Genomic DNA, 15,042 nt, shown 5'->3' with positions numbered 1-15,042 from the left:
ATATTATATTGTACATTGAGCCTATCTGTCACCTGAAAGATAAATAGATACTTTGGACTAACTACGTCAGCGTGCCCCAGATGCGGACTTGTAGATGCACCACTCCTACACGCACTCTGGACATGCCCCTTCCTGCACACCTACTGGCGTGCGGTGTCAGACACCTTGGCAAAAGCGACGGGAGGCCGCTTGCCACATACATGGGAAGCATGTTTGCTGGGTCTGTTCAGAAGGACGAAACAGACAAAAGTCCGGGAGAGGTTCTGGGACCTCGGGCTGATAACAGCGAAACGCCTCATTACCAAGCGCTGGAAAAATAACACTCCCCCCCAGGCACTACACTGGCGCACATCTTTTGACAACTGGGCGAGAGCGGAAAGTGCAGCGCTACATAGCGAAGAAACAGCGGGGCTCCGCAAGTATCCCATAGCACTAGACTGGGATAGCACCTTGACGACATTCCATCAAGTGTGCCTACAAAGAGGCATTGTTTAAGCGCTGCTGCCTCCCCTTGCGTAAATCCGATTGGGATTTTCTCCCCCCCTCCCGTCGGGCCCCGCTTCCCCTCCCTTTTTTGCTTCCCCCCCCTGCTGTGCACTTGACAGATCTTATATTTAGATCCTCACTGCTGATATTACAGGGTACATGCCTGTCTTCGCCCGCCTGCCCCGTGAGCATCACGCAAACACACGCACTCGCTGTTGAACACCGCCCAGTCTCTAGTTTCCGCACCTTCCAGATTGTTCTTTATATCTGTTTGTTTAGTTTACAGTTTCATACGTCTTTATTACGAATATTTCATCATAAAAGACAGCATATAAAATACATACATGATTCATCAATTAAAAATACAGTTCATAACGTGTAGTTTTAAATATTGAGTAGTTTTAAATAATATGATTTTTCCTTAGTATCCCCTAAGGCATCAACGAATCAATAAAACTAGATTAAGTAAATTCGAAAAGACGTTCAGGAATTCAATCAATATTAAGAATTCATTCAGAATAAAAAATGAAAGAGTAAAACCCTTTATCTAATTAATTACCAAGTAGGTGCCTAGCTCTAATAATCCATGCCCACCCTAAAAATGTGGCCACGCCTATGGACACACACTCTGAGGTATTAGATCTTAAAACCCAGAGAGCTTCCCTACACGTCCGTAAATTAATCCTCCTGCAAATGGGCTTCAGCCATCTGCGACGAGGGACGGAATAGGCTGGGCAGACAAAGAAAAGATGACCAATGGATTCCCTTTGCCCACTACACCAGGGGCAGAACTCAGTTAATTGGCTACGCCATTTATTTGTGAACTCCCTTACAGGTAGCGCACCAACTCTGAACTGGTGGTAGAGTTTTCTGTCTAAACTTTTGGTTATATTATCCCAATAAAGCTCAGTGTGGAAATCAACTTTGTGGAGCAAGAAGAGACCTGTCAGGTTAGTAGACTGTGACAGCGAGACATGTTCTTCTTTTACAGTAGCCCAATATAAAAGTTTAAATTCTTTTTTCGACGGGAACACATGGTTTCCCGGATCTGACCACAGTAAGTTCAAGCCCATATTTCGTAAAATAGACTGCACATCTCTAAACCAAGGTAGGTTTCCTGACCCCAAGATCGATCTCACATCCAAGATTTCATTAGCAAACAGGGACAGTTCTGGGGTGGACCAGATACGTCTCCATAGAGCTACCATCCTAAATCGTGCTAAGTCTCTGATAGAATGACATCCCATGTCTAACAAAAGGGGAAGGGTAGGAGTGGATTGCGGAAGACCAACCAAGCTGCGTAAAAACTTATTTTGAACTTTAACCAAAGGTGCAAGATCCACAGTGCTCCATAGATCCGCACCATAAAGGATAGCCGAACTTATTTTAGCATTATACATTTTTAATGCTGGCAAAATCCTTTTAGTTTGGGAGCATTGTTGTTCCTTTACTAGACACCCCGTTAAGCGAGCAAATTTTAGACAGAGGGCCTCAATCTGCTCCTTCCATCGCAGCCTGTAGTCTATAACCACCCCTAAGTAGGTCATAACCTCTACCTGTTCTAAAATGGTGCCATTCATACTGACTTGACTCCGTAATGGTTTATTCTTCGTTAGGACCATAAATTTAGTTTTTGATACATTAATCTCCAGTTCATTAGTTTTGCAGAACTCTACAAATTTATTTATAGCGGTCAGCAACCCCACTTGGGTTTTTGCCAAGATCAACGTGTCGTCGGCAAAAATAAGAAGGGGAAACTTTGTCCCACCGAAAACTGGCGCATCTGTCGGGGTATCCACTAAAAACTGTACTACTTGGTTTATAAATAGTAGAAACAAGGTTGGTGCCAAGACCCAACCCTGCCTTACACCACGAGTCACAGGGAAAGGCTCAGTCACCTGGCCCTGTCTGCCCCATCTTACTCTGGCAAAATTATTGTCGTGGAGCCTTACAGTTAACTCCAGGAGTTCTGGAGGCATTCCCATTTTGCTCAAAGCAGCCCACATCTTCTCTCTAGGGACCAGATCGATCGTGGATTTGAGGTCCACGAACGCTGCATAGATGGTGCCCCCATCTAAAATCACAGTCTTCCAATATATCAGAGTAAATCTGAGCACTTGGTCGACTGTGCTTGTGCTTGACCTAAAGCCAGCTTGCATGGGGGACAAAATATTTTCCTCACTCATCCATGTCTGTATTTTACCCAAGAGCATTCTAGCTATAACTTTCTGCAGGGCGTCTATAAGACTTATGGGACGGTAATTCCCTGGCAGAGACCGATCTCCTATTTTATAAACAGGAAGGATTTCGGCCCCTTTCCATGAGTCTGGAACCCTGGCCCCATTGGCAATGGCGTTAGCTAACGTCGTTATATATGGTACCCAATTGTCCAGATTGTGCGTGAAAAGATCAGCTGGGACGCAGTCCATTCCAGGGGCTTTACCAGCTTGGACCAGACTTAATGCCTTCGCTGCCTCAATATTTTCAAATACTAGGGGCGCACTAATAGTTTTGGGAATAGACGACAAGCCTCTCTCCACTGCATCATTGGTTGCCATAGCCAAGCCACAGAACTGGGTTGAGTAATGCTCAACGCAGTCCTCGGCAGAGACATGATTAACTGGAGTTTGCGAGTCCCTAGGCCCGCCCCATTTCACGACCTGCCAAAATTTGATTGGATTAGAAGACAGACTGGCCTCATACAGATCCAGCCAACAACGGTCATCCCATATCTGCTTCGCATTCTTTAGGACCCTTTTATAATTTGCCCTTTCCGCTTGAATAACTGATGTCACCCTGGTTTTGATAGCATTGATCAGGGAACTATGAGCCTGGCGGCAAGTTTTATCGTACCATTTGGTACTGGAAAATCCACCACCATTTTTCCCAGATGTCCCTGACTTTGTAAAAAGGGGTCTTAGCTTATCAAACAGAAGCTCATGAATTGAGCTAATCTGCTCGAATGGTCCTGAATCACCAATCACTGACCTGGCCTTTATTACTGCCAATGACACTTCTTGGGAGATTTTATCAAGAGTAGCCGGGTCTTCCAGGACCCTACACCATCGGACCCTACGACAATCATTTGTGAGGGTGACGTCTGCTGGAATGCAATTAGTTGCGTTTGATCTAGCCAAGCCTTCATCGACTTTCAAATTCATTAGCAGAGGATTATAGTCACTCTCTGGCCTGGAGTGCCGCTCAGTGCGTGTGGGATTTCCTGGCTGCAACTCCTGCTGTTCGAGTATAGAGGACGACGTGGGATATTTCACAAACTGCTGACGTTTGCTGCCTTGTGTGCACTTTGATAGGGGGAGAGCTTTTTAAGAACTTCTAACACCGAGGGATTGCGAAGTCCAGCAGGCTCTCTGACACCCAGCTGCTGCCTCTTCCCTCTGTGTTCCCGCCCCCCGCCCGGACCCTTGAAATACCTTTCGCGGCCCCCGCTCTGCGGGTGCCGCTCAGTGCGTGTGGGATTTCCTGGCTGCAACTCCTGCTGTTCGAGTATAGAGGACGACGTGGGATATTTGCAAATCAGCACTTTGTTTAGTAATAAAGCTTTGAATGTATATTGTATTGTTGATGTGCCCAACGTATTTTGGACTACTATCAAGGCATAACCTATGCTGCGAACTGAACAAATATCTGAGGTGATGCTGGGAAGTGACACTTGCTTTACCACCACCCATGTAGATCACTACCTTCTGTTAGTATGCCAGTTACTAATGATGTTGACACGCTACTTCAACTACATTGCTTTTATATTGGTCCTCATGATCATGCTCCTTAATATATATGAATGTCTGAAGTAGCTACTGACCTGTCTGTTGTACTAAGGCATAATTAATCATTTGTTTTCTCCATTTGTGTAACACTGTGATATGATGAAAATGCAATAAACATATTAAAAAAAAACATCTATTGGAAAATGCAAACCAAGAGTATTATCAACCAACTCATCCTCTTTCACAGAGGTACCCAACAGAAATTCAAAACTGTTACAACCTCTTTACACAACAGAGAACAAAGACCCAAGGGAAATAGTAAGAGCAATAGTCAAGAATGATATTGAAGCGCTACCCATAGACTATGGATCAAACACAACCTCAAACCTATCTTAAGACATTCATACCCTTCATTTTATTATAAACACCATGAAAAGAAAAACAGCGCTCAAAGAAAAAGCGATCCTCTAAGATGAACTGACCACAATGGAAACACTCACTATCCATCATCAAGAAGCACCACACAACTACCCCCTCCCAAGTATGTTCCACATAGCTGTAGATCAACAGTGAAATATGGTGTTGAGATGGCAGACCTAAGTAACTCCAACACCAAAATCTTATTTTCCTGACTGAGACATTGATGAACAAAACCTCCCAACTGATTCAGAATGTACTGGTACCACCAGAAGTATCCTTCATTCACCTAGACAGGAAAGAAGAAACGGGGGTGGAGAGACAGTCCTCCACAAACCAGCATCAAATATGAAGGCCTACAAATTAATCACCAGCTTGGCGGCCTTTCAGTGGTAATAAAATAGATTAAAACTTCACGTCATCTACCATCCGCATGGTGACAATGAAATCTGTGTAACAAAAATACACTGGTCCCTAGTAACAATATTTTAGATTCAAACACTTAGCAGAGCACTAAATATTGGTGCAAAATAAACATGCCCGCCCCCTCCGGTTTCTTTAGTGATGATACACTCAAGTGATAAATCATGATCAACGAGCGTATCAAAAAACACAAGAACAGCAGGGCCGTTAACAACAAATTCTCAACAGACATATAGGGTCAGTATTTTTAAAGTCAACTGCGTTTCGATCCCAATAAAAATGTCGGGATCATCATCAGAACTCAGGGGGATACAACGAGCCAGAGAGAGAGATTAGGCAAGGTAATACAGTTACTAAAGGAGGGGGTACCTGGTGACCAGCCTCATGAACGGAGTGGCCGGGAATGGCCTGAGCTGGAAATATGCTGGATACACATTGGGGGCTCCATCCGCAGTGAGATGCACAACTCTGGTCTGAGTCTCAAGGATCAGTCCCACATTTCTTCACTGGCCTTGAATCAGCCCAAAAAATTCCAGACAACCCTATTCCTCAGACTTGTCATCAGGGACCCCCTCCTTTAGCAACTGCATTACATTTCATAATCTCTCTCTCCAGCTCGCTGTAGCCCCCTGAGTCCTGCTGATGATCATTTATTGGGATCAAAACGCTATTGACTTGAAAAAACACAGACTCTATATGAGTGCTCAGATTTTGCTGTTAAGGGCTGTGCTGTTCCTGTGTTTGTTGATACACTTGTTGATCACGATTTATCACTTGAGCGTAACACCTCTAGGGAGAGCCCAAGCAAGTTTATTTTGCATCAATATTCACTGCACCGCTATGTGTCTTGAAATTGTTTTTCCTAAACTGCATTGAATACATTGCATTTGTCATTTGGTTGTTTGCATCTAAAGTATTGCTGCAAGGAACCAGTGTATTTTATATTATAGTTATTACCCCAGGTCCCCACTGATCCTCGGGTCTCCCTTGTTGAAATATTATTAGTAAAATCTTGGTCGTACAATTAATTGCACTAATCACCACTTCTTTCTTTAAATTGAACAATAGCATACCCCTTGGAGACATTAAACTTCACAGGGATGAGAGAGAATGCCCACAACTATCCCTTCTGAAGTAATCCAGTAATCAGAATTGATGTGAAGAAGTAGTTTATTCCAACAAACAGCTTATACATCCACAGTGCAATGAAGGTTCTTTCCCACTGTCCAACTCCCAGATACAGAATGTAAGAGAAAACATAACAATTCTAAAAGAACATTCTAACTGAGAATACTACACACCTTCCCCACAAAAAAAAAAATGAAAAGAAGAAAAAAAAAACCTAACATTAATTAATAAAATAGCGCAATTTGACAGAAGTTTGTTTGATACGGGAACTTTTCCTTAAATTGATCTCATTGCTAGGTTCTACAATAACATTACCCACATGTGTGTCATTGTTACAAGGTAAGTAAGGAGTTGGATCTTGAACATTGCTTGTACTTATAGAATTAGACCCTGCAGTATCAAAAATTGGTACATCACTCCCAAAGGTGTCTAACATGGCAAAATAATTGTCAGAATTATCACCCAACTTAGATGAACAAGGTTGTTGAGAGATCATCTTAGAATTTTCTATTTTACATAAAGAAATATGTCTAAAATTCCAAATTTCGCCACCCTCTACTCTTACAGCCTTGCTAAAAACTTTCAATACTCTGCATGGATCAGACCATTTAGCCCACCTATTGCCATGAAAACCACCAAACTTGACACGTACAAAATCACCCACCTTAATTTTCGAACTACGAGTAGATATTCGCAGTGAATTACCTCTCATCTTTTCCTGATACTTCAAAACTTTATCTCTAACCTGAGAAAAATCAAATGAAGAATCACAAGGTATTTTAATTTTCATCCACCAAGGTAAAAGTTTTGAACCAGGTTTTCTACCACGTAGCATCTCAAAGGGAGAAAAACCCGTAACAGAATTGGGAGAAGTACGGTATGACAACAAAGTCGCACGTAGTGCTTTTTTCCAATCCAAACCACTTCTGACAGCTAATTGAATAGACTCTTTAATAACTCTATTAAAGCGTTCTATTTGACCGTTGGCCTGAGGATTATAATTAGAAACCCTTTTATGTACTATTCCACATCTATCAAGAAACAATTCAAACTCTCTGCTGATAAACTGAGGACCATTGTCTGAAACAAGTTCTGCAGGAATACCCTCCCTACAAAAGACTTCATCCAAAAATTCAATCACTTGCGTAGAACCAATCTTATCAACAACCTTAATCTCAGGCCATTTGGAGAAGTAATCGATTAACACCAAAGCAAACACATCCTTGTTGGCAGACAAAATTAGTGGACCAATAATTTCAATACCAAGTTTTTTCCACGGACTTGTATCAAACTCAATAGGAGAAACATCAAAAGTCAAAGGTTTGACAGATTTGTCACTTTTAGCACACGGAGGACATAGCCTAACCCATTTGTCAACCATACCGTCAACTCCTGGCCACCAATAGAATTCTCTTATACGCCTTTTCGTGCTGGACATGCCCATATGGCCTTCATGAGCCATTACAATTATTTTCTCCCGTATTTTTTTGGAGGAACAATTTTATCGCCTCTGGTTATGAAACCGTTATCGAACATAAGTTCATCTTTTATTTTACAAAAAGATGAAAGATCACTTGATAATTTACGGTCCTCAGGCCAACCTAATTGCATAAATTTTACAACCTCAGATAAATCACTGTCTTGACACATAGCAGCTTTCCATTCACTTTCAGAAATAACATCAGCCAAAACTTTGGACTTTTCCCCATTAACATCTTCAATAGAAAATGCTACATCAAAATCCTTACCAATATTAGCAATATCCAGAGTGTCAGATAATGGTAACCTAGACATGCAATCAGCGTGCACATTAAAATGACCAGGAACATATTCAACCACACACTGAAATTCTTGTAATTTAGCAGCTAAACGTGCCAAACGAGCAGTCAAAGTTCTACCACCACCAGCCGCTAGCATATTAATTAATGGCTTGTGATCAGTACGCAAACGAAACTTGGTGCCCCACAAAAACTGTCTAAAATGTTGCACAGCCCAAGTACAAGCCAATAATTCTTTTTCAATGGTGAAATAATTATATTCAGCACCACGAAGAGTTCTTGATGCATATGAGACCACATATTCTTCACCCATGTTTCTTTGCATTAGTACAGAACCTAACCCAACGTTGCCAGCATCAACAGATATAATACAATCTTTACCAATTTCAAATGGTCGTAGAAAAGGAGCATTTACAATTTCTTTTTTAATTAGTTCGAAAGGACACTGTTGTTCATTATTCCAAACAAATTATAAAATTTTTCTTTCGCAAAGATCTCAATGGATGAACTTTGGAAGAATAATCTTGTAAAATTTGCTGTAAAATTCTGTGAGACCTAGAAATGATACAAGTTGTTCCTTAGTTGATGGGGCAGGAGCATTGGAAATACTCTGAATGTGATTGAATTTGGGCTTGATACCTTGGGAAGAAATTTCATGCCCAAGATATTCCACTATACTTTGTCTAAATTTACATTTAGAGAATTTTAAGGTCAAACCTTTTTCTTGTACACATTGTAATACTTTATCCAAATTTTTATCATGGTCTTCATAGTCTTTTCCAAAGATTAAAATGTCATCCTGAAGGCGATGGCACCATCACACCCCTCCAGAACTTCTTTCATGAGTCTTTGGAAAACAGACGCTGCACTGGCTAAGCCAAATGGCATACGGCTATACTGAAACATACCTTCAGGTGTGATAAAAGTAGTTAACATTTTTGATTCCTCATGTAGAACCACTTGGTGATATGCACTAGCTGGATCTATTGTGAAAAAGACACAAGCACCAGAGAGTGTGGAAAATAATTCATGAATATGAGGTAAAGGGTGCCTGTCGATCCAAATTTCCTTATTTAAACTACGAAGGTCCACACACAAACGGAGTTCGCCATTGCTTTTAAGCGATAAAACCACTGGAGAAACCCAGGGAGAAGATTCTGTAGGTTCAATGATCTTCTTTGACACTAAATCAGACAGAATTAATTTCAATTTGTCCCGATATGCTAATGGTACATTCCTAACTCTATGTCGGACAGGAACTGCACCCTCCTTGAGAATGATGTTGTGTTGAAAATTAACAAATTCCCCTAGATTATCAGCAAAGATCGAAGGAAATGTATTTTTTATTTTACCTGTGAACTCATCATTCTCAGGAGGTACCACATACACAGGTGGAGATGCATTAGGATCAAGCTTAATGCCCATTTCTTGTTGATGAGGCCAACCAAGAATGGATACTACTTTGGTTGCTACATAAAGCTTCCCTCTGGTTGTCCTGTCCTTAAATTTTAGGTCCACCCATATGAACCCATCAAGGTCAATTTTATGGCCCGAATAACCACCCGGTTGAATATCAGGTGGTAGTAATTTCGTAGAATTCCAAAATGTATTGAAAATATTTCTACCTATAATGGTGTAGCAGGCACACGAGTCAATTAACATAGAAATTTCTTTACCATTTATCAAAATATTATCGCTGGGAAAACTTTTACATTTGGTATCTCCAATACATAGCAAACTATTGATATCTGTCACTTGTTCTGGATCTTCACCTTCTTCAAATGACACCAGATTCACTTTTTGTGAAGATCTACACATTTTGTAAAAATGCCCAGGTTTCTTGCATTTAATGCATAATTTATTCCATGCGGGACAACCTCTGTAGCTTCCTACATGGTCAGTACCACCACATCTGTAACAAACTACTTGAGCTTTTTTTCCTAAAAACTTGTTGTCTTTTCCAAAATTCTCTTTCTTAGTAAAATTAAAAGAAGATTTCCTAGGATTCATATGATCTTTTACTATAGCTACTTCAGGAATTATTTCCTTACTTTTAACTACTTGACCTCTAATTTCACTGACGAACATTTCTGACTGTTCAACCCCTTTAGCTATATTCAGTACCGCACTAAGGGAAGATTCTGTTCCCATCCATAAACGCTCTTGAATTTTCTTACTTTTTGTCTTCATCATAATCTGATCTCTCAACACTTGTTCAAAAGTAATTGTTTCAAAAGCACACAATGCAGCTAGAGTGCGCAGTGCAGCCACATAATTTTCAATAGATTCATCTTCTTTCTGTGCTCGGGAATAAAATTTAAATCTCTCCATAACTGTATTAATCTTTCTGCCAAATCTAATACTCATTTGTTTGACCGTAACCTCAAAAAAATTAATATCACCAGAACTTTCTATGGGAGGTAGATTAGCTAATTCTTTTAAACCTGCTCCACCTAAACAATTTCTTAAAAGTGCAAGCTTTCTCTTAGGAGAACAACCATCTTCCTCTAGTACATCTACATATGCTAAACACATTGGGTACCATAGATCCCATTCCATTTTTGGTTCACCTGCTACGGGTAAGAAATGTGGTGTAGCAATGATGTTGGACATATTGGATGACATAAATAAATAAGCTTATATGAAAAGTTTGTTAAACATTAGTGATGCACAAAAAGTTGAATTAGAGGATTAAACATAAAAATAACAACTTAAAATAACAAATGTAGTCACCGATATCAAAACAGACGAGGTTTCTTTGAAATACGATGTTCTGTTATTGATATTGCCGAGATGCACTAATTTGTGTTGCTCTGTGGATACGTTGCTAGGAGATGAAAGGAAAACAAAGATGGCGTCCAAAACGTAACGTAGTGCGTAGGAGTGCGCGCTGATGTTAAGTCACTGTAGCAGTTCTAAGAAGGCAGCGAGACAAACCTTCGGAACACGCGATGAGCAGTAAGTGCGCTTTTTAAACAATGCAATGTTGAATAATGCGAAGCTTTACAACGTTGTTATACGGGTCATAATTATTTTGCTATCAAAACAATAATGGCGCTGCTGCCCGATATTGACAGCCGATGCCGATTAAACACCGCAATCTGAAATTTGGCACACTTCTCAGATAAAAGACACCACCAAAATGATCACCGTCAGCTAAAATAGCTAGATAAAACATCCGATGTGGTAATAAAATATTGTACACTGATACAAAGTGCCAGCCAACGATTTAAAACTTTAAATCTTCTCTTTATAGTTCATTTTACACAGCATTTCGAGAACAAATGCACAAATGCACGTAAGCGCTTCAATTTGGAATTAAGCACATAAACGTGACTACAAAAATAACAAATAGTAGAAGATCAGCCGCTGGTGCAATCAAAACACTGACTTTTTAATCAGCCGCAGGTGCAATCAACACACAGTTTCAATTAAATACCTTAGAAGAAGTGAACGCTGTTTCTGAAAAAAAAAATCTTCTTGTAGGGTTCTTCTTCTTAACACATCCCGATCGTCGCCAAATTGTGAAGTAATCCAGTAATCAGAATTGTTGTGAAGAAGTAGTTTATTCCAACAAACAGTTTATACATCCACAGTGCAATGAAACTTCTCTCCCACTGTCCAACTCCCAGATACAGAATGTAAGAGGAAACATAACAATTCTAAAAGAACATTCTAACTGAGAATACTACACTTTCCTCATTTCTAGAGGACAACCACCTGCAAAAATTTTGCACACCCTCCACTCGTATAACAGGTGCAATAGTTGGCTATTAATTGCCAAAGAAGGAAAAATCCAGCCCAGCTCTGCTGGTAATATAGCATTTCCTCATCACCTACTCTCTCCACAGTGAAAATTACAAAGAATGGGCAGCCCAGAAGGACCAAAAACTAGGCAAGGAACCTGAGAAAACTAGACACCCCCATGTTAATCTCACAAGTAGAACTAGCCTTACTGCATATTCCCTCTGTACAACAGGTCAATGCAATGAAAGCATGATACCGATGATTTACTTTTTTAGTGCCCAAGACACAATAGTGATTATTGACACTGTAGCCCCTAACACACTTAAAAGACAAAAACTCAGAAGACCAGCATATAAGTTTATGAAAATCCTGAATGAAAGCGGAAAGGCCTTGCCAGTAAGTCTGATTCAACTCCGAGATGAAAGAAAGAAATATAAAAACTCAACTTCAAAGCGAAATATTCCCTTATAAGAAAGGAGACGGCCAAGCAAATTATCACCCAATAAAACTCTTTGAAATTGTGAAACAAACCACACTCCCTAAAGCTGATAGCTTATGCAAAACGTGCTTGAAGAAAGATGGGAGGAGTTCCTTTATAGATGTACTAGCAGCCCGTCCCGACGTTGTCTGGGTATGAATTGCTGCCGGCCAGTAGTTTATTGTTTTGTAGGATTTCGTTTAGATAGCATTTCTTATCTGTGACAGGCCTGTGAAACACTCCGATTCACAGTGCACTGCTGATGCACTTAAGAGTGCGCATTCAGTAGTGTGTGAACTCGGGTTTCCCTACTTTATTTTTCCTTGCAATATTATATAGCGCAAACTCGACAACATGGCATGAGCACAATTTACATTACAGGAGAACACATTCATTTGTGGTAGGCACGGGGAGACAAAGCGATTTGCCTGGAATCACAGGATGTTGAGCTGATGCCGAGATTCGAACATAGCTCCCCAGCTCTAAAGTTCGCAATTCTAGAACTTATGGCGGGAGGTGTGTCTAAAAGTGTATGTCGGTGCTGACCATCAATGAGAGAGACCTGTGCATTTTTCAAATGGGTGGTGAAAAAATATGAGTATGTTGCTGGAGATGTGGGCCGCCGTGCCACCAATGTACTTACCGGGGGAGGGTAAACACTCATTATTCCGCAACTTTCTTTCCGCATACCATCACTCCGCATACTTTCATTACGAAAGTACCATGACTCCGCAATGCCATTATAACGCATGGCATTACATTTTATATGCTTTTACCACGCATACATTTACAACGAAATTTGTTGTAAATGCATGAATGGTAAAAGCATGTTTTTTTTTAATGTTTGGATAAGGTAAGTATAGGCATAGGGGTATATGTTTTGGGGTACTGAGGTATATGTTTTGGGGTGTTTGGGTATTTTAAGAGTTCAGATATAGTTTTGGGTTATGGGGTACAGGGGTAGTTTTAGGGTTTAGGGATAAGTATGGGTTTTGGGGTACAGGGGTATTTTTAGGGTTCAGGGGCTAGGTTTGGGTTTGGGGTATAGGGGTATTTTTAGGGTTCAGGGGTAGATTTGGGTTTTGGGGTACAGGGGTATTTTAAGGGTTCAGGGCTAGGTTTGGGGTTTGGGGTACAGGGGTATTTTTAGGGTTTAGGGCTAGGTTTGGGTTTTGGGGTACAGGGGTATTTTAGGGTTCAGGGGTAGGTTTGGGTTTTGGGGTACAGGGTTATTTTTAGGGTTCAGGGCTAGGTTTGGGGTACAGGGGTATTTTTAGGGTTATGAGGTAGGTTTGGGTTTTGGGGTACAGGGGTATTTTAAGGGTTCAGGGCTAGGTTTGGGTTTTGGGGTACAGGGGTATTTTAGGGTTCAGGGTAGGTTTGGGTTTTGGGGTACAGTGGTATTTTTAGGGTTCAGGGCTAGGTTTGAGTTTTGTGGTACAGGGTATATTTAGAGGGTTAAGATGGCTTAGTGTTTAAGGGTGTTGGGGTATTTTAAGGGGTAAGGGTGGGTTATGATTATGGGGTGCAGGGGTATTTAAAGGGAGCAGGGTGGGATTAGCACATGATATGAGACATGGCATGAAGGGCGGAACGTACCACACGCCCCCAGCGTTTGTCATGCCCCCAACACACGCCCACAGCACAACGCAGACACGCCCACAAGGGACTACTTTGCTGGCACGGTTCTTTTACCTTTTAAATGTATATGGTGGGTGTCTGCATGTCCTTCTGCTGTAACTGCCCTTTCCAACTCTGTATTGGGTATTGTGATTGGTGCTGTGGTTCTTGAGATTACCCGCCTCAAAGATTTGGGCTCTCTCTTTATTATATTAGTATGGATGTATGGATGAATGTGATGTTTGTATTGTGCAAATCTAGCCGAAAGTCAGCAGAGCATTGTACAGGGTCAAAGGCAAGCATCCAGTCAACTGTTCTGCAAGAACACATGTACTATTACTGCATTGTGAAGGGGTGTTTTTAAAGACGTAAATTTAAATTTTTTACTGAACTGGAGCAGCATTGAGGAGGTCTTGGTGGATACAGAGATATTGTTTCGAGTTCCCCTGGCTTCAAAAAGGGAAAAGGCCTTCTGCCTTGTCTTTTTCATTTTTACACTTCTTAGTCTCCAGTCTGAAAGTGTCCTGGTTGCGGGTGTACCGAGTGGCACTAGAAATGCTGCGGTTGTCTGAACGATAGAAGGCGGTGCTATAGTGATGATTTTGTACATGATGGAGCTGGTTTAGAGGATGGTGTGGGCTGAAAATGAGAGCCAATGGAGTTCCATCAAGACACTAGGATATGACACATGGAAACCTTTGTGCGACTGAGGCTTATTGATTACAAAATCATATACGCAGAAGCTACACTCCGAAGGTGATAGAGCCGGTACACTCCTCGCGCTCATGACCCAGCCACCACCTTCTCCTCCTACGCCTATCCTATCCATCACTTGACCTTCAGGGACACATTGCACTACACAATTAGAAATTAAAGACCTCTTCTGTTCTTATTACGCATACCCATAGTACAGTGTCAGGCCCACGCCACCCCCTAGAGAGAGAGATTCCAGGGTGACCTGTGCTTCCACAGATTTCAGAGACAGCGATGCGTCCAGGGAGGATCCCTTAGTGCCAGAAGAACTACAACAGGCCATCATGGAGAAGGCATGTAACAAGACACTGCGCATAGACGGTTTGCCCATCAAATTTTATGCCACACAATTGATTGTCCTCCTGGAGATATTCTATAAAGCATCTCTAGAGCAGTATCCTTAACTCCAACGAGTCAGGTCCTTCTTACCTCCCTGCTTAAATCTGGCCGGGCCCCGGACGATCTCTCTTCCTACAGGCCACTTTCG

The sequence above is a fragment of the Lissotriton helveticus genome, chromosome 2_1, assembly GCF_964261635.1.
Source record: "Lissotriton helveticus chromosome 2_1, aLisHel1.1, whole genome shotgun sequence".
In the NCBI taxonomy this organism is placed as follows: Eukaryota; Metazoa; Chordata; class Amphibia; order Caudata; family Salamandridae; genus Lissotriton; species Lissotriton helveticus.
This window is presented reverse-complemented; position numbering follows the sequence as displayed.